We start from the raw sequence: 18,969 nt of genomic DNA on the forward strand, positions 1-18,969 counted from the left end.
AAAGGGTAGGGACCGATTTATGTCGGAACTGGTATCAATGTGTTAAACTCTGAAGCTGAAAATAATTGGTACTACGTAATTGATATTATTTAATTGATATCAAATAATTGATAGGGTTAAGTTTGTGACTAGTTAATTTATTGCTTGTTTGCAAGGGAAGGGAGATGAAAAAAGATATGCATGAAGCAAAATAACAAGGTGGAGGAAAAGGCAAAAGCTGTTACTGGACATCTACAGTCAATCATGACCTGTTTTCTTGCGGGGGGGGGGGGGGGGGGGGAGGGGGGGGGGAAGGAAGTGTTCTTAAGAGTGCCAGAAATGAGGAAAAAAACAAACAGTTAAACACGTAGAAAAGCTTTGTTTAAATCCAACATGTCATAGCTTTTTGATGTAAAGCTGCAGTGTATGTCAGTGGTCGGTATACATATTCTTTACCCAATCTCTGGTAATTTAAACTTCTCAAACCCAAGTGGTAGTAAATGGAAAAGCAAAGAAATCATTAGGTTTAATATGCACTTTCTGTTGCCGTCAGCTGAAAGACTTTTATAGACAGTGGGACTGGAGCTTTAAGAAGGTACTTAAAATCAAACAGGCTGTGTGTGGTGGGGTGATTTTGTTTGTGTCAATATCTGCCTCCTCCAGAAACTCGTGTATTGTTTAGCTGCCAAATACCTATGTTGATTTGAGCCTTTAAAGCTGCTAAAAATGGCAGGAAATTGAGATTCTCGGAAGCCTAGTTAGCCAGAACTGTATTAAGAATGTTGTTCATAGTTTCTCTAAGACGTGGCAACCAATCAAGTGCTGCAGAGTTTACACTCACTGATACATGTTTAAAAAATCGTTCATATTGCAGCCATGAGAGAATATATAATGTAAATCATGCCCCCTGGCCAGGGAGGGATCAGTTGGCAGTTGAGTTGACGTCCCAGACAAGATGGTGAGCCTAGTGTGAGAAACCAGCGTGCCAGACCAAAGAATACTTCATTTGCATTTTCACAAATACCCATTGCTAATCTGAGCAGGAAGCATAGTAAATTTATATGGGGGGATTTAATAGAAGAGGGAAGAGTGGAGGCACATTAATTGCACTAAAGATTTGCCTGCAATCAGTGAGACAGCATAACTCAAAAACATAGTTGGAGCAGTGAGGATTTGGAACAGGGTCATATCTAGAATGTAATACCCTTGAGAGAGGCTGCTGCTAAATTGTGTTGGCTTCTGCAGCTCCATCAGAGGAATCTTAAATACCGACGCAAGGGAAAGGTTGGCTTTAGTTACGGTTTTTCTAAGTTTGGGGGTTAATTTATGCTCAGGTTCTGCTTCTGTTTCCAAATCCACTGTCAACAACTTTGCCTTGTGCTATAAAATAATCCATTTTGATTTCAGACTTGTCTAGTGTCTAAAGTGAGCTGAAGGAATTCTGGCAAACCTAGAGTGCTTTTACTGAAATAGAGAACAGTGAATAATATTGTAAATACACTCTTTGGATGCTTACAAAGCAGGATAAGTTTGAAAATCTTAAGAGCTTTGCTGCATTTCTCTTTAAGATGCCAGGGTCAATTTAGGAACTCAGAAAAGACTTTTAGAGACAGAAATCTGTGCTGTCACGTCCCCACTTGTCATGACTCAGCCATGCTGTGGCAGGGAGTGACATTTGGAAAAACAACCGATGACTTTTGGAATTATGCATGTTTTCCCACTTCCATTCTCTCTGGTAGAAACCAAGTCTGGGAGATGGGTGGATTTAAATGAATAGTTTGATGGGTGAATCAGCCTGTGTCATATGCATAAGCATATTTGTCCTGTTTCCCCACGGTGGTCCTTGCAGGTCGGAGATACACATAACGTGTCTGTCCATCTGCAAAAAATGTTTGCCAGGCAGATCAATTAAAATGGGAAATACCTGACATACTGTTTTCAGTTGTCTCTGGGTTAAAGAGGAGAAGCAGGCTTTGGAGTTACTTCCTAAGCGATACCCACCTCTCCTCCCATGGATCCTGGGAACGAGCGTGTAAAGAAAAAGTCAGAAATGTCCACTGTGTTTTTATGTATTTCATATTTTGACAGATACCCAACTTGAGATGTGTGGGACCTGACTTTTGGAGGTAGTGAATTGCGTTGATGTAATTGCCACTGAAACATTGTCAGGTCTTCAGAAAAAGAGCGTCTCTCGCTGCTTCAAATTTTGCATTGAAAATTAAGGAATGTTTTGAAAATCCAGGTGATAACTGATTGACCTCACTTTCTTCGGCATCTGCAAACTGAATATATTATTTACACATTTCTCTTGAGACTTGAGCATCAATAAATGCGTGTAAAACGCTCTCAAAAAATGAGGTATCTTTTCATATGTCTTCAAAAAGCTAGCATCCTCCTGTTAGTTATTCCTTGAGCAAGAAATGACCTTTCCTAAGACAGAGAAATGCAGCAGTTATTTTATTGAGCAATCCTTGATAGTGCTGGGCAGGTTTCGGTAATCTGATCGTGTACAAAAGATCAATTTTAAAATCTATCGGACGACCTCCAGACTGGGTGGGCTTTGTTACTAACCTTGGCCTATTGGGGGCCGGGTTTGGTTGAACGGTAGTTTCTCATATGAAAATGAAAACTATGCTGTGTGAAAACGCTCAACCTTTTCTTTAGTTGCTTTCACAAAATTATTTGCTGCAGAGCCTTGAGTTTTGTCACACATTTCTCCAAATGACCTCTTTAAATCAAAATCTCCGCTTTCAAGGATGTGTGAACCTCCAGGGATTCGCCGCAAATGAATGGTGTCATTAGCATGACTTGTCGTCTTTTTTGTTTGCCTTACGTAGTGGTCTGTTCTCTCTGTTGCAAAGGTCAAGGCTGAAGTTTCTTTATCAACACAGGATTTACTGTGTGCTGCAAGGATTGCTCATAACCGTAGTACTTGGTGGTTAGGGCTTGAAAGAGGGCGTGAACTCATTTTGATTGAAGTGAATAGATAAGTCCTAGGCAACAATTGGAATGTTTATAGGAATTAATTTTTTGGAAAACATCCAAATAGACTCTAATTACTCTAGGTTCCTTTATAGCCTTTTTTTTTTTAACTGTCAATTTGCTTGTGCTGTCATTTTACGTTTCACAAACAAGACCTATTAAAAAGACCTAAAATTATTATTTTTGATGGCTCAGACAGAGGGGTTATATACTGCAGGCGTAACTGTAACTGATGTGTAACTGATGCAAGCTCAGAAATCAGTTGTGTATTACTCTGGCACTGGCCTACGAATGAGCCATAATATTTGTAAAACCAAGCATTTATTAAATCTGCCCAACTAAACACCTTTGAGCTTTGTATTTGGAGAATATGCTTAAAAATGAAAGGAGTGCTGACTCCTGGGTACTTTGTCGCAATTTGTGGTTTATAGATGCTTTCCCTCTTGTCTTGCAGAACAGTGAGATTCCGAAGCCTGGCACAGAGTAAAAACTATTTGAAGGCATGAGTGAGTGTAGCTAACTGAAGCTGACAAGTGTGTTAAGCCAGGCCGGGTTTTTCCTTTTCAGCTATTGTAATATCTTTATAATTAGCGCTTTGTAGTAGGCATTTCAATAATTGAGTATCTTCATAAATATTTTTTAAGTCTATTACTTTTAAGGTATTTATTCCTGGATTTGCACCAGTTTACTTTTGTATATCCCCACAGACAACATTTTTGCTCATGAAAGTTGTGAAACTTAAACTGAACTTGATTGTTTTCTAAGGAGTTCTGGAAACTGAGAAAGGGTGTACTGGTATCTTAGACTTGAGGATTTTTGTAGCCTTGAAACATCTGAGCTTGATGATTTCTGCTTTGCTGAGGAACTGGAGGAAGCCCAAGTGTACTTTACTTACAATGGAATACTTTTATAAGATTCTTCTACCATTCCAATTCCCACTTTCTAACTGAGAGCCCTAAAAAGGGTTGTGGGGAGAAATAATTCTGGCCTACTTTCCCTGTAATTAAAACAGGGTCATCTTTCAGAGCTGTAGGTAAATGATGTTTACCTTGTCGTGGCTACTAATAATAATACTCCCAAAGAGGAAGTTCTTTCATAATGAATTTAAAGATTGTCGAGAGAATAAAAACAATACTCACAGAATTTAGTGGAAAAAAAGACCAAAAAACCAAAAAAATTATGCAGTAAGTCGGTAATAATTTGCTGATTTCAGATGAATGATGGACTTCAGGCAGCAGTCAGGTTGAAATAAACAGCCCAGTGTGTTAAAACTTTCCATGGTACGTCTTCAGACTAAAGTTGGGTTTTTTTCTTTCTTACAAAGCTGAAGAACCTTTTACTCCTTTTGAAGAAGTAATGAGGACTGGGACCAAGACAGGCAGAATGCTGTCAAAGGTGTAGCTATTGAAAAAATGGTACTGGAAAACAATTATTAGGGAGTCCCAAGGACCGAGCGATGTTAGTTCACTCATTTTGAAGGGTTAAGTGTGATGTTGGTGAATGGTAACAAACACATGCAACTTAAAAAATAGAAGGATAGAATTTTGGAAGGGTTTACTAATTGTAAAACACTACTGCTGCTGTCATTAAAATTAAAACCGATCTATTGAGCCAAGCTTTTTATTCTACTCCAACATGAAAGTTTATAAAATGCCTAGACACTATGTTAAATAATATGTAAAGACCAGAGCTTTTGCCAAGCTCAGAAAGTGTATTTAGAACTTAATATGATCTTATCAGAGTCTGTTTTCACCTATTCTTTGCTCAGTTACAAAAAACTCGAATACGGCATTTGTGTGAGCCCACACAAGCTCTCTCTGCCTGCTCCCAGTTAGCCAGAAGTCTTGTGATGGTGTTGCCTGATGTGGAGCAGCACCAGTGAGAGCCAGAATAATCTCCTGCTTGGCGCAGCCTTAGCAACTATCCGATATTTGGTCTGCACAGAACACAGGTGAAGCCGGCCTTCATCTGTCTGCCATGTGTGTGTGACTCTTCAGCATGACTCGAGAAGTTGCCTTAAAGCTGGCTAAAAGCTGAAAATAAGTCACAGCTTACCAGCTCTTGCTGTGTGGAGCGTTACAGATCTCGTGCTCTCTTGGTAAAATGAAAAATGCTAATCTTTGTGTCGCTGACGACGTGGGAAATGTGGTAAAACCTGTACAAAAATCAGTTTCTCTTGCAAAAATTGTAAACAGGCAGTGTGTTGGTTGGGCAATATGCACATTAACCAGTGAAAAACTTGCATTAACTAGTTATAACTAAATTACCTTTTTGTGATGTGAGGAAGCATACGTATCACTTGTACAATTCACTAAAATGTGATACATGTGGAAAGGTAGGCAAAAATGCCTGTTAAAGGAAGGTTTAGCAAAAGTTGAAAATATCACGATCCTGTTTATCTAGCTTGTAGTATCTTACAATTTTTGCACAATTAATTGATTCTCCTCCTATCTTCCAGAACAGCATGCAGACAGTCAAGATGCCTAGAGAGGAAATGCTGATGTGATTATACAGGCGTTCTTGTATGTGTGTATAAATACGAACTGGAAAAGCTGACTGGTAGGAGTAACCAGGAACACTTTGACTTTTAAAAATAACATAGGATAGCAGGAACACAGAGGGGTGCACACTTCACTTTTTCTACCTTAGGAAAGAATGTGCATAGTCAGAAAAAGAGGAAAATATATGAAGGTTATGCTATATATGGAATTAATCTGCAGAACTCTTTGCCCCAAGAAAACAGTGAGAGGCAGTTACTGGTATATAGTCATGGAAAAATGCACACATTTTCTTGGAAAATACACCAGGAACCTGCCTGATGTTAGGTAAGAACCGCTTGGAGAACTGCCTCATCTTAGGCGGTGTTTTATGTATGTGTCCCCAGTTGTTCACGCATTTTACTTAGAAGTATCAGCTGTTGGACGCAGCCAGGGATTGAACACTGAGTTTGGTGGACCATTTGCATGATGTGGTGCAGTTGCTATTTGACAGCAAAGCGATTTAAAGGAAGAAATATTGTCGTCTTTGAGGGGTGAAAACTAATTGTATTGGATGAGCCTTTGCTTCTCTGTGTCTTTCCTGGCATTGTATGAATTCCTGCTGTGTTAAACTGCTCAGGATAGGAACAATTCAGATCGGGATGTGAGCGCGTGGAAACAACACTAACTGCATAGTTGGCTGTGTTACCTCCTTACGCGAAGCGGGAATGGCGTGCTATGCGGGTTAGGGTTCATAGTGATGTATAAAACTAACTGAGAATGAAATTTCTGGGTTAGATGTTAGTTCAGCTTTGCCTCACAGGGAACAGATTTATGCAACGTCTCATAATGCAGAAATGTTCCCGTAAGTTTGGGTGGGAGGGAGAGAGTGTGTTTGTATTCCCGAGACTGGTAGCTGACATCCAGAAGAAAGGGAACCTGCCTCTCGACATCCATATGAGTGTTCTGTGGGCACAAAAAAGCTCACAGGAAATTCGTGTTTGCGAAAATAATGCTAAGAGATTTTTCCTGTATTGCCGAATTTGCCTGTACAGCTCTGTTGCATCTCTGTATCCAGCTCTCGCTTCAAGCACGACCTTGTTCTGTAAAGTGATGGTTGTTTCTGATGAACTCCTTCAAGTATGTGTTGTTGCTTTTTATTGATCAAGTTACTGAACTGACTGAATAAGTTAGAAGAGGGGGAAAAAATAAGCCCCACCTAAACCAAAGTAATTTAAATGGAATTATGGTAAAGCTGTTGCTTTTTCAGTCTATTATCAGAGTTTATTTTGTAGCAAGTCACATTAAACCTAGATTATGGAGCGTACTCCGTACATGTGCATTAAAGCTGGACTGCATCCGACTGCCAGTCCTCTATGTTTTACTGAAAAATGTCTTGTGATATAAACATTATATGTCTAAATACTTCTGATGAGTTACTGCAGTACCTAGATATCATTTTCGTAGAAGCGTGAAGGTGATCTGTTTGTTTGTCCTGGAAAAATCTTAAATCAGAGGAGAGTCGGGACAGACAAAGGATGGAGACGATGTCTTGAGGACAGCAGGGCTAGCGCCCTAACAAGGCTGTCACTGTGCTCCTCCTGAGTTTTCCCTGAGAATCCCCTGAGCGAGGGATTCTATCGCACAAGGAGGTGAACACTTGCCGTATAAAATACTCATCTCGTGCAAAATTGAGAAGTAAGGGTTCTGTCTGGAGAGACAGGGATTGCTGCACTTCAAGTTGTGCTTTTGAGGAAGTGTACGTGCTACAACTCACGCACGTTCGTGAGTTGTAGCAAAAGTGAAAATGTGAGCTAGAAACCTTCCACAAATTCTTGTCACGGACAAAAAAGTTAACAAAACTTTGAACTGTGCTTGTGTGCGTCAGTGTGCTTAGAAAAGATCTGTATCCTATTTTGTTTTGCTTAAGAAAATAAAACAATGACACTGTTAATTTATTAATATTTTTTTATAGACAGTTCCCCTCCTACCAGTTGGGTCAAACTATTTACTTCTACCTTCTTTTATGGCTAGCATAGCCGTAGCAAATTAGAATTATCTGTTATTTATAAACTCTGTGCCCGTATTGTAAACGAAAACAACTGTTACCATAAGACAAGTCTTCTTGAAATGGGAATCAAGTGTCCACACCACCACTAGGAATCATCCTTGGCCACCTTCTATTCCTTAGCTGAGCAGGAAAGGAGCCCTTTTTGATCTTGTTGCCGATCTTGCCAAGTCAGTAATAACCTGCTTACTTGAGGGAAAGAGTAAATATCGTAGATGAAGAATTAATTTGGTTCACGTGCCATGGGAAGCATAACCTTCAACTTGTGTTTCATGGATTCCTGACCTCTGCTACTTTTTCTTCTAAAAGCCTAATACATTTGTAAAGTACCTGCAACCTTAATTCCTCACTAAATTGAAGGCTTTTAATAGACTGGGTAATCTAGCAGCAAGTTCTGGAGTACCCTTAACATTGTTGACCCGCTTTGCAGCCAGTGTTTGGAGGTTGGCGGTGATAGTTGCTAAGCAGCCTGGCCTTCACGCAAACTTCTCTGGAGCTGGCGAAAGCTTCTGATGGCGAGTTATCTAAGGAGGGGACTTCTGCTGCAAATAGAAAGTCATTTGTTGTCCCTTCCCATTGCAAAGCGGTATCGGCAGTAAGGGCCAGTTCCCAGAGTTTAAAATAAAATAAAAAAAGAAAAAAGAGCCCTCCTTGTGGCATATGAACATGTTAAATATTTGGGTGGAAAGTATCTTTTATTTAAGTTTCTATAGCAATCTTGAGATAACTGTCAACAGTCTTGTTTTTAAAGCTAGTCTATATCTGAAGCTTAGAATATCAAGCTGTTTTAAGCTTTGAGGAGACTGTGATGTGTTAATTGTTTCCCTGACTTGTTAAATCCACAAGTTAAAACAGACAAATCCATTTGCTTTAAAAAGAGTCGGTTGGAATTTGGCTCAGCGTCAGTCTTCTTCTGGACTTCAGTTTCAATGGAATCAGGATTTGACTTGGCGTTTTCCAGTTCAGCCCAATCGCTGTCTTGACTTTGCTGCAATGTAGATTTATCTCTTATGAAAATAATGTAAAAGAGAGTAACATTTGATTTGATTGTAGTAATTCTTTGGTAGAAATCGAGTCAAAACTCTGTTCAAATGTGTGAAAATAAGGAAATGACACTAACAAATTACCCTGTGCTATTCTGACAACGTGAACGGAATGAAACACTGGATAGGTAACGAAAGCTGAGCTTTAAGTCTGAAATATTTGTTTCCTATGTAGATCTAATATGTTAAGAGAAGACTTACAGGCTTTAAAGTACACTCCCTGTTAAATCAAATGAAGAGAGGGGACTGACCTAGTGCCCATAACCGTGGGGCGAAGGGAATAAGGGTTGGGGGAGTGAGCTTGATCTTCAGATCTGCCCTCAGTATTCTGAGTAAATATTGCAGCTATGAGCACTTAGGTGAAATTATTCCATCCTAATATTCAACTCTTAAATAATAATGCTTCATTGAGGTAAGGCTATAAAATGGATTTAGCGGTCAGAATGCTGTTGAATAATACTCCTGCAGGCTGAAGGATTATTTCAGTGGCCGGAGCCGCTGGATTCTGAGGAAGGTGATAGGTGCAGTTCAGGACAGTTTTTACAGCCTCGGCATTGGAAGGTATTTGCAGCGTCAGCGCATAGCTAGCACCTTCAGCGAGATTTCATGCCTGTCGACTAAGTTCATATCAATTTTAAGAACAGAATTTAAAAAAAAAAAAAAAAAATTAAAAAATACATAAAATGAGTCCGTTAAACTTCTTAGCTGCCTTAAACTGCTTTTATGCCTACCAGTTTTGTTTTGGGGATATTTGAGATTAAACTCCAAAATCTTGATCTCGGATTAACATGATTATGAGATATGAGAAAAAGGTGCAAGAGGGGATACTTCTTGCCATCCGACGTGATTGATTAGCAATGGCCAGTGAACAACTCTAATGCTTTTTGCCGCAATCATTTTAGATTGTGTGAATGTATCCCCCAAGCTAATTTGAAATTAGCCAATCTGAATGTTCAGAGTTGAGTGTCTGTGGCAGGACATGCTTTGATGCTCTCCTGAGAGGGTGGTTAAATGCCTGATGATATTATCAGTGGTTGTAACGCATGTACTTCTACGGTCAACTAGAATACATGGGTAGATGATATCACATATAGTCTTCTGGATTCTTTAGGTTTTGGAAAATGGAATATAAAAACTGTCAGTTTGTTTCCTCAATCATTTCCAGGCTTATTATGAAAGGTGAAGAAAAGGAGAAACCTCATACCTCTTAGTGTCTCATATTCATTGTCCTGAGGAACTTTGAACAAGTTTTTGGGGTAATTTGTGTGCATCAGCTTGAGGTGACTTGTCCTTTTTTTTGTTGTGGTGGTAATTTTAGAATTAGAAGTTCAAAAGATGACACTGTTACACTTTATTTAGAGGGTTAGCCTGATTTTGACACCATCTTACAGTTTGGGAATAACACTACTGAACTCAGAGGAAATTGTAGCTGTGTATCTTTGTCTTTAAGCTCAGGACAATTGCAATTGCTCTAGCACATCAAGATTTGCTTTAATATTTTATATTCTTTTACCTATGTTAAATTCAGTAGACAGGAAAGAGATAAAAGGACTGTTTTTCCTTCTCCTCTGAGGAGAAATCAACAATCAACATCTTGTAGGTGTTTTGGGAGTTTGTTTTCCATGAGCCAGGTCTGCAGGAATGCGGCATCGGCCGCTCTCGCGTGGGCAGCACCCTTCCCTCTGGGTTGGAAAGTCTGTCCTTCCTGGAAAGAAGCTATGGAGCTACGGCTGTGTATGGGCTCCTCCTAAAAGGCACACTAAAGTTCTTCTTCTTCCTGCTTTAGAGGTACCAAACTATTCTCCCTTGGTTCTAATTTACATTAAAATAACTTGTGTCTTCATCCGTTCTTTTGGTATGAAGCAGGACGATGTCTGATCATATCAGCTGTGGCTTCCTGTGCACTGTGGTGGTGCTGCGGTACGCGTGTTGCGTTCGGTGCTCTGGGAGTACGTGAAATCAAATAACATTTTAATTACTGCTTTAAAGCTCGTGGACGCTTTGATAAGCATATACCATCTTACAACAGTGCAGAGCCTAATTGGCTGATGAGTGCTTATTTGAGGAGAGAAACAATCAGGTTAAGTAGTGATTTTTATTTTCTTTTTTTTTCTTTTTTTTTTTTTTTTGCTAAATGAGTGTAAAGGAAGAGGTCTGGACTTTCAAGATATCTGGGGAGAGGAAGGATGGACTTCTGGGAAGAGCAGTGGTTGCATTAGGGGGTTTGGGTTTTGCCTCAGCGCTCCCATACACTTCTTATTTGACTGTAGGACAGTCGCTTCAGATTCTGTTCTTCCATTTCTAGCCTCTAAAATCAACCTAGCATTTTTTCCATTTTTTTGGATGATATCTAGTGCAAGAAGGGTTTTATTGTTTGGGTACAGTGGTTTTTGGTTTGTTTTTTGTTGTTGTCGTGGGGGTTGTTTGGGTTTTGTGGGTTTTTTTTTTTTTCTTTTTGACTCTTTGCTTTAAGCAGGAACCTTCCTGTGCTGATATATAATTAATTAGGTCACATAGCTCAGTGGGACCAGAACTCAGGGCCTCTATATTGACGAAAAGAAACCCTGCATTTTAATGTGTATTGTCTGAGGTTCTTAGACTAGTCCACTTACTTTCGTTTTTAGCCTTTTGAAAAGCACAATACCATTTTCTTTTTTTCTCCTCAGGGTTCGTAGGCTTCTGCCAGCAGTTTGTTCTGTTCCTCAGCGGTTGCAGCTCTACTGCGCTGATCAGATAAATTGAAATTAAGAAACAGGATATCCACCCAGCTTTTAGCTGAATAGCCCTTCAGTGATGAGCACTTCCAGCTTTCTGAATTTTCTGAAGTATTATTTGCATATGTTTATGATCTGAATGTTATTTATACTTGGTAACAAATGTAATTGCTTACAAAAATGTTACCTAATATGAATAACTCTGATCAGAAATGACACTATCAATTGTTTTCTTCTTCTGTCCAGTCTCTTTTCCTGGCGTGAAGGCTCTTCTTGATGCTCTTCGGAGCTCTTTGGTATTCGTCACCAGCCAGCCTCATCTAATAGCTCATATAGTTCTGGTTTCCTCCTGAAAACGCAGCTAGAGATAATGACTTTGCAGAGTTTGCAGCTCTGGTACGATGGGAAGGGAGAAATACAATGTGCTCAGCAGCAAAATAAATACTTCAGAGGTGTGAAAAGAAAAAAAAAAAAACAAAAAGCATATGCAAATTTTGTGGCTGAGAAGAAAGAAATAGAGAAGCTATTATCTGGTTTCTTTGCTCATCCGCTGAAACCACATATGTGCCAGCTGAGACTTAGAAGCATCTCTACCGCCTACAAGTTATCTTACTTAGTTCCTATACTGCCCGCAACAGCAAATAAGTTATGAAGTAACTTCACGCTAAGACCTTACAGCCTTGCTTCACTCCAGCCTGTGCAACTGCTCTCTGCAAAGTTTGCACACATAGTAATTATCTCTTCCTGTCACCACTAAAATATGTTTCTTTGCTGCTGCGAAGAGTTTAATGGAATTGCAGGAAGAGCATGGCAAGTCCTTTGCAGCGTACCCAGTACAGGAATTATACCAGCTTAGTAGAAGGGGTTCACACTGTAATACAGGAGTACGAGCGATACAGAGTAAGCACACTTCTGCATGCTCAGTCATTAGCACAGCACTTTGAGGTCCCAGAGGAGGTCCCGGAGATGCTGCGAGGGCTGGAGCACCTCTCCTGTCAAGACAGGCAGAGAAAGTTGGGGTTGTTCAGCCCGGAGAAGAGAAGGCTCTGGGGAGACCTTATAGCAGCTTTCCAGTATCTGAAGGGCACCTACAAGAAACCTGGAGATGGACTTTTGACAAGGGCATGTAGTGATAGGATGAAGGGTAATGGCTTCAAACTGGAAGAGGGGAGATTGAGATGAGATCTGAGGAAGGAATTCTTCGCTGTGAGGGTGGTGAGCCCCTGGCCCAGGTTGCCCAGAGAAGCTGTGGCTGCCCCATCCCTGGAGGCGTTCAAGGCCAGGTTGGCCGGGGCTTGGAGCAACCTGGGCTGGTGGGAGGTGTCCCTGCCCAGGGCAGGGGGTGGCACTGGATGGTCTTTTAGGTCCCTTCCAACCTATACCATTCTATGATCCTATGACATAGGTTTGGGAGTAGGCATAGGATAGTCCTCCATGAGCCTGTCTCTCCTGACAATAAACAATCTTGTGGTTGTGTAGTGAGGTGTTTTTCTTGTGAAGGTGACACAAGGGGAAACTGATAAGAGCTCACTAATACCATGTGATGTATATCCTGGTACAGCTTCTTGTGAAACGGTGTGAACCTTTTGAACTAAGAATATTGTATACTTTGTAATCAAACATTTCCTCATACCTTTATTTTCCTTGTCTGTGCTTCTAGTCCTTGATCAGGTTTCTTAGGTGATACTTTCCCAGGTAAGGTCATGGCAGCAACCCTCTTCCAGAGGACGTTGCTGAGACTCTGCAAGCTCTGCATAGGCTGTTTTGCTGAGCAGGGAGGTCAGCTGCCAGCCCCCAGGTTGGAGATTTGGGAAGCAGAATGTTTTAGAATTGCTGTTATGGTGATAGCAGGCTTACTTGTGGCAGTCTTAAACATAGTAATGGATGTGTAGAGTCACAGACTGGTTGAGGCTGGGAGGGACCTCTGAAGGTCATCTGATCCAACCCTCCTGGTCAAGCGGGGTCTCCTACAGCTGGTTGCCCTGGACTACGTCCAGATGTTGGGCTTTTTTTGATATCTTCAAGGATAATTCATGTAGCTCTGTGCATGAATAAAATCATAAGTTGTTTGTATACTGTTGAGTAATGACCTTATTCAGAGTGGTAGAATTTGGGAAACACCTACCTTACTGAGATGTGGTAAGTAAGCTGGCAGTACTCGGTATAAATACTAGCTGTCACTGTATAATTGTATCTGTAATTAATATTTTTGAAAGTGAGAGACAGGTTCATTTTCAAGGCAGTGGTGATGTCAGCAGTTAATTGTAACTTGATTTTTGAGAGGTTATTGGCAAGATACAAGTCTTTACCTTTTGGTAAATTAGATTAGCAAAACATCCATCCAGAAACTGAAAAAATGAGCCACAATTATCGAGTGTTCATCTTGAGTGATTTTTTTATTTTTATTTTTTTTTATAAATGAGAAATTAGTTGATACCTCATGCTGGGATCGGACCCAAAGAAATTCCAGCTCAAGCTGAATGCTCTTGCCTCAGTGCTGAGTGTTTCTTGTGTGTTAGCTGTTGGCTGCTTTGGCTGCTGTGTAAACAAGCTTTGAAGGATGCCAAAGGTTTCGGCCTTCCTAGGCATTGGAGGTAGGACATGGATCCTTTGGTGTTTTAATCATGTATCATATGACCAACGCCAACGTGGCAAAGATCCAGCATTTCAGTATTCTGCAGACTTGGCCATGGAAGCTTCATGAAACCTTCTGTCTCTTAAGTAGAGGTTGGGCAAGACTGAGTATTCTGGATATCACGTGAGGTAACCCTGATGTTCAGAAGAGGTCGAGATTTCTTAGGGGGAGTAGGTGGAGCTGTGTTTTTTTTCTCCTTCATTAGTAAGTGTGGACATACCTTCAATTTCTGAAGGGCAAAAATCAAGTTTCCTGTTTCTTTGCTGTATCAGTTCTTGAATTCAGCTACCTGTCCCACTGCTGAACCTAAATCATCTTCTCTAGCACTCAATGAAAATAGCATGTAGTCTATTCTAATAAAAATCACTGGCTGGGAAATGGTTAGTACAGGTATCTTAAATTCTGCTCCTGAGCTTCCTTAAAATGTTTGCATTTGTAATGATGATGTCACCAATGGTACTGTCTGGGTTGGGCATTTATGACAGGCATCCAAGTTTACCTTTCAAGTGGATATCTCATCTGCAAAGCCATGCTGCCCTGCTGTGATCTCACTCATGATTCTGCCCATGCCAGGATGTGTCTTGGGGTAATTCCTCTGATCCTTTGTCCTAAATAATCGAGGATTTTAGATCGTAAATAATCGAGGATTTTAAAGATCATGGAGAGGATCATCTTGCATGAGCTCTCACGGCAAGTGCAGGGCAGCCAAGGGATCAGGGCCAGCCAGCATGGGTTTAGGAAAGGGAGGTCCTGCTTAACCAACCTGATCTCTTTCTGTGACCATGTGACCCACCTTCTGGATGTGGGGAAGGCACTGGATGTTGTCTATCTGGACTTTGGTAAGGCCTCTGACACCGTCCCCCACAGCATTCTCCTGGAGAAGCTGGCGAATCATGGCATAGACAAGTGTACTCTTCGCTGGGTTAAAAACTGGCTGGATGGCCGTGCCCAGAGTTGGGATTAAGGGGGTGAAATCCTCTTGGCGGCCCGTCACCAGTGGTGTCCCTCAGGGCTCAGTTCTGGGGTCGGTTTTGTTTAATATCTTTATCAATGGTCTGGATGAGGGGATTGAGCGCACCCTCAGTAAGTTTGCAGATGACACCAAACTAGGTGGGAGAGTTGATCTGCTTGAGGGTAGGAAGGCTCTACAGAGGGATCCGGACAGGCTGGATCGATGGGCCAAGGCCAACTGTATGAGGTTTAACAAGGCCAAGTGCTCGGTCCTGCATTTCAGTCACAACAACCCCAAGCAGCGCTACAGGCTTGGGGCAGAGTGGCTGGAAAGCTGCCCGGCAGAAAAGGACCTGGGGGTGCTGGTGGACGGCCAGCTTCACATGAGCCAGCAGTGTGCCCAGGTGGCCAAGAAGGCCAACAGCATCCTGGCTTGTATCAGGAACAGCGTGGCCAGCAGGAGCAGGGAAGTGGTGGTGCCTCTGTACTCGGCACTGGTGAGGCCTCACCTCGAGTGCTGTGTTCAGGTTCAGGTCTGGGCCCCTCTGTACAAGAGGGACATTGAGGTGCTGGAGCGTGTCCAGAGGAGAGCTACCAGGCTGGTGAGGGGTCTGGAGGCCAGGGCATATGAGGAGAGGCTGAGGGAGCTGGGCATGTTTAGCTTGGAGAAGAGGAGGCTGAGGGGAGACCTCATTGCCCTCTACAACTCCCTGAAAGGAGGGTGGAGAGAGGTGGGGGTTGGCCTCTTCTCCCAGGGGAATAATGACAGGACCAGAGGAAATGGTCTGAAGCTGCGGCAGGGGAGGTTTAGGTTAGATATCAGGAGGAATTCCTTTACTGAAAGAGTGGTCAGGCACTGGAACAGCCTGCCCAGGGAGGGGGTTGAGTCACCATCCCTAGAGGTATTTAAGAAACGTCTAGATGTGGCACTTCAGGGCATGCTCTAGTGACAGAGATTGTAGGGGGGTTTTTTGTGTGTGTATGGTTGGACGTGATGATCTCAAAGGTCCTTTCCAACCATGAAGATTCTATGATTTATTTACTTACTTTCTTTCAGTCAGTTGTTATTTGAGGGAGATCTTGCCTGACTTTTGGGGTAATTCTGGGATGACATTCAGCACATTAGTGATTGCGACCTTTAGCGAAACTTGCCAGACACACCCTATGTTACTATGGACTTTGAAATACTTAACATTTTTCTTTGCATTTTGAACGTTAACTACTACTTGGATCCTTGCACCTTGACAATGGCAGATGCCGATAAAGTACTTTTTGAGTGATGCAGTCATTGTAACCTGTGGATCGTCCATAGGTAAGAAATGCATCACCCCACATAACAGACTGAAACAGCTTCTTTTGTATGAACAGCCAATCCAGAGGTGATTTGTACAGAATTTTCCACTTCCTAATGTATACTGGTATTTACTGGACTCCCTAAAAAAAGGAGTGCACCCTAAAAGGCGTACCCTAAAAAAAGGCAGTCTGCTCCATAGCAGTTGCCTCTCATAGTATCCAGAGATAGAAATGCTTAAATCTTTTTGCTGAGTGTTGTAGGGATGCTTGCAAAGGTGAAGTCCATACCTCCAAAAGCTTGTAGTATAAAAAAAAGCTATAAAGAACAGTGTTGGAAAGGAGAAGCTATAATTTGAATATATTCAGTTAGACACTGCAGGTTAGGTGGAAAGCAGCTTAGCATTTAGAAGCTCATGGGTTCTGTTCATGCCTGTGCTGTATGCTTGCTGGGAATTTTGGCGGATAGAATTCTGAAGACTTCATTGGCACTAACAAGTTTTAAGACTGTTGCCAAGTTGCATAAAAGTCATTAATCCTTGTTTGTTGTCAGGGTTAATGCTTAGAAAGAGCTTGATTCTTTAGGGAAAAGTATTGAAGAAATCCATCCTTGCAGAAAAATGAAGTTAATTTTTATCACAAAAGAAACTAACTTGACAACTTAGTCTGTCCTGGCATCTCCAGGCCAACTAGAAACTAATTACAACATAATTGTGGTTTTCTCCTGCTGTCTTCCCCATCTGTATACAGTGGTTTATACAATATTATAAAAATTAATGAAACGGCCACAACTTAAATATCTTTGCTGTTTTGCAAATGATTATGATTGGGATTATAATTGAAGTTTTTGAGCAAGTTGTTAATCTGTGCATTTGCACAGGACTATAATGAAACATAATGAGTTTATATTGAGACTTGAAAATCTATTTACGTGAACTCGAAAAGGAAGTAAAATCTTACTCTGGAACAGTTACTAAAGCGATTTTTAATTGTGATTTTAAGAATGTCATTTGAAGACCTTTTAAAACCTATTTTAAAATTCAGATTCTTTTAGAATACGGTAACAAAGGCTGTATGTAAAATGAGTCGTAATGATAGTGGTACAGTATAAGATCTTTGCTCTTCCTTAAAAGGAGATCTCTATTTTATTATTTGAATTCCAAGCTGCTATAGCCTATTCTTATGCGAGTCTCTTGCCATTGATGCTTTGTAGGGAATCTTTTTCATTGCTAAACCAACCTGATATATTCAAATTATAGCTTCTCCTATAAGGCTTCTTTGTAGGCTTTTTCTATTACTTAATGCTAAACATTGTAAGAAAAAAATCATACTGACAGTGCATCTGAATTTTGGAGGAGGGAGGATTTCCTCACCACCTCAAACCCTCCTGTTTAAGGTATTTGAGTGGCAGACAGGAAGGGACTCAAAAATGGTCTTGAAAACTCACTTTGGAGTGACTTTGTGCTGTTGCCATGGTGTTGTCTTTGACCAGGAAGAGCATGGTGACCGAGACATGCTCTCACCACAAAGCAAACTTGTCCAAATGGGTAATTATCTATTGCTACATGTTCCGCAGAGATAGAGGCCCTGCAGTCATCACAAAGGATAAAGAAGAATCCATTGTAAGTGTTTTCTGTACTTGCCATCCGGAGGCTTGGTCAGGAGGTGCCTCTTTTTCTCTTCCCAGTCTTCTCCTTTCCCTTTCATCCAGGTGACATGATGTGCAAACATGGGAAAGCAAACGGTTGGCTTGATCAGAGTGGAATATGTCTTTCTTTGCATTGGGTCTGTGCATAAGTCCAAGTTATTTGGATTTGCGAAGATATGGCAATTGACAGATAGGGCACCAGACGGTGTTATTTTTTTTTAATACCACTTATATTTTGTATCACTGATTTCACACTGGCAGAATTTATTTTTCCAGGGCCCAAGACAGCGGTGTGTATGTATGATGATGTAGAATAGATGCTCTGCAGGTGTTGATAGTGAATGAGTTTTGAAGTATTTTGGGAGCACAGTTCTCATTCTTGCTGAAACAACGTTCTTGTCTGGTAGATCAACTTGCTGCAAAGGAAGCTGAGTTAAGTGAATTACTAATTTAGAATCACAGAATGGTTTGGGTGGGAAGGGACCTTTCAAGGCCAACCCCCTGCCATGAGCAGGGACATCTTCAACCAGACGAGGTTGCTCAGAGCCTCATCCAACCTGACCTGGAATGTTTCCAGTGGTGGGGCATCTACCACCTCTCTGGGCAACCTGTTTCATTTTATAGGTTACAGTCATGTTGAATGCTGTAGAGTAGTTGTAACACCAAGCTGGTGTGTGAGGCTGTGTTTGGGAGGCTTGTACATCGTCGAAATTTTAATGAAAGCCAACGGTCTCCCAAGTTTTTCATAATGGAAGTGGGGAGGATCCTTCAACTGCTCTGTTGAAGGATGGAAAGATTGGAGAGAATGCCCTCGTCAGGCTTTGCCTCACCCAACATGACAGCAGTTCTCTGACATCTTGATTGTGTCTGTTCCTGTGGCTCCTGGGATGTGCCGCATGCCCCACGCTGACCAAGGACCATTGCTGTAGGGGTTGTACGTATATGTACACATGCTGTACCCCTCCATATCCCTGGTGACACCTGCGGTCTGCAGCCGCTGTTTCATGCTGCATCCCGCAAATGTGACAGGCATAAGCTTCTGCTGTCCACGCTCGTGACACTGAATGTGCCCTTCCCTATTCTTATGAGTCAAGTCATAGAATCATAGAATGTGTTGTGTTAGAAGGGACCTTTAAAAGTCATCTAGTCCAACCCCCCTGCAGTGAGGAGGGACATCTTCAA

At 41.4% G+C, this 18,969-nt stretch overlaps 1 protein-coding gene across 4 annotated transcripts in view; it reads left to right on the forward strand.

The window, feature by feature from the left end:
• The window catches only part of KIF13B (kinesin family member 13B), a 140,648-nt gene that overhangs the window by 11,445 nt on the left and 110,234 nt on the right, over positions 1 to 18,969 (forward strand). The window lies entirely within an intron of this gene.

The sequence above is a fragment of the Rissa tridactyla genome, chromosome 3 (assembly GCF_028500815.1).
Source record: "Rissa tridactyla isolate bRisTri1 chromosome 3, bRisTri1.patW.cur.20221130, whole genome shotgun sequence".
In the NCBI taxonomy this organism is placed as follows: domain Eukaryota; kingdom Metazoa; phylum Chordata; class Aves; order Charadriiformes; family Laridae; genus Rissa; species Rissa tridactyla.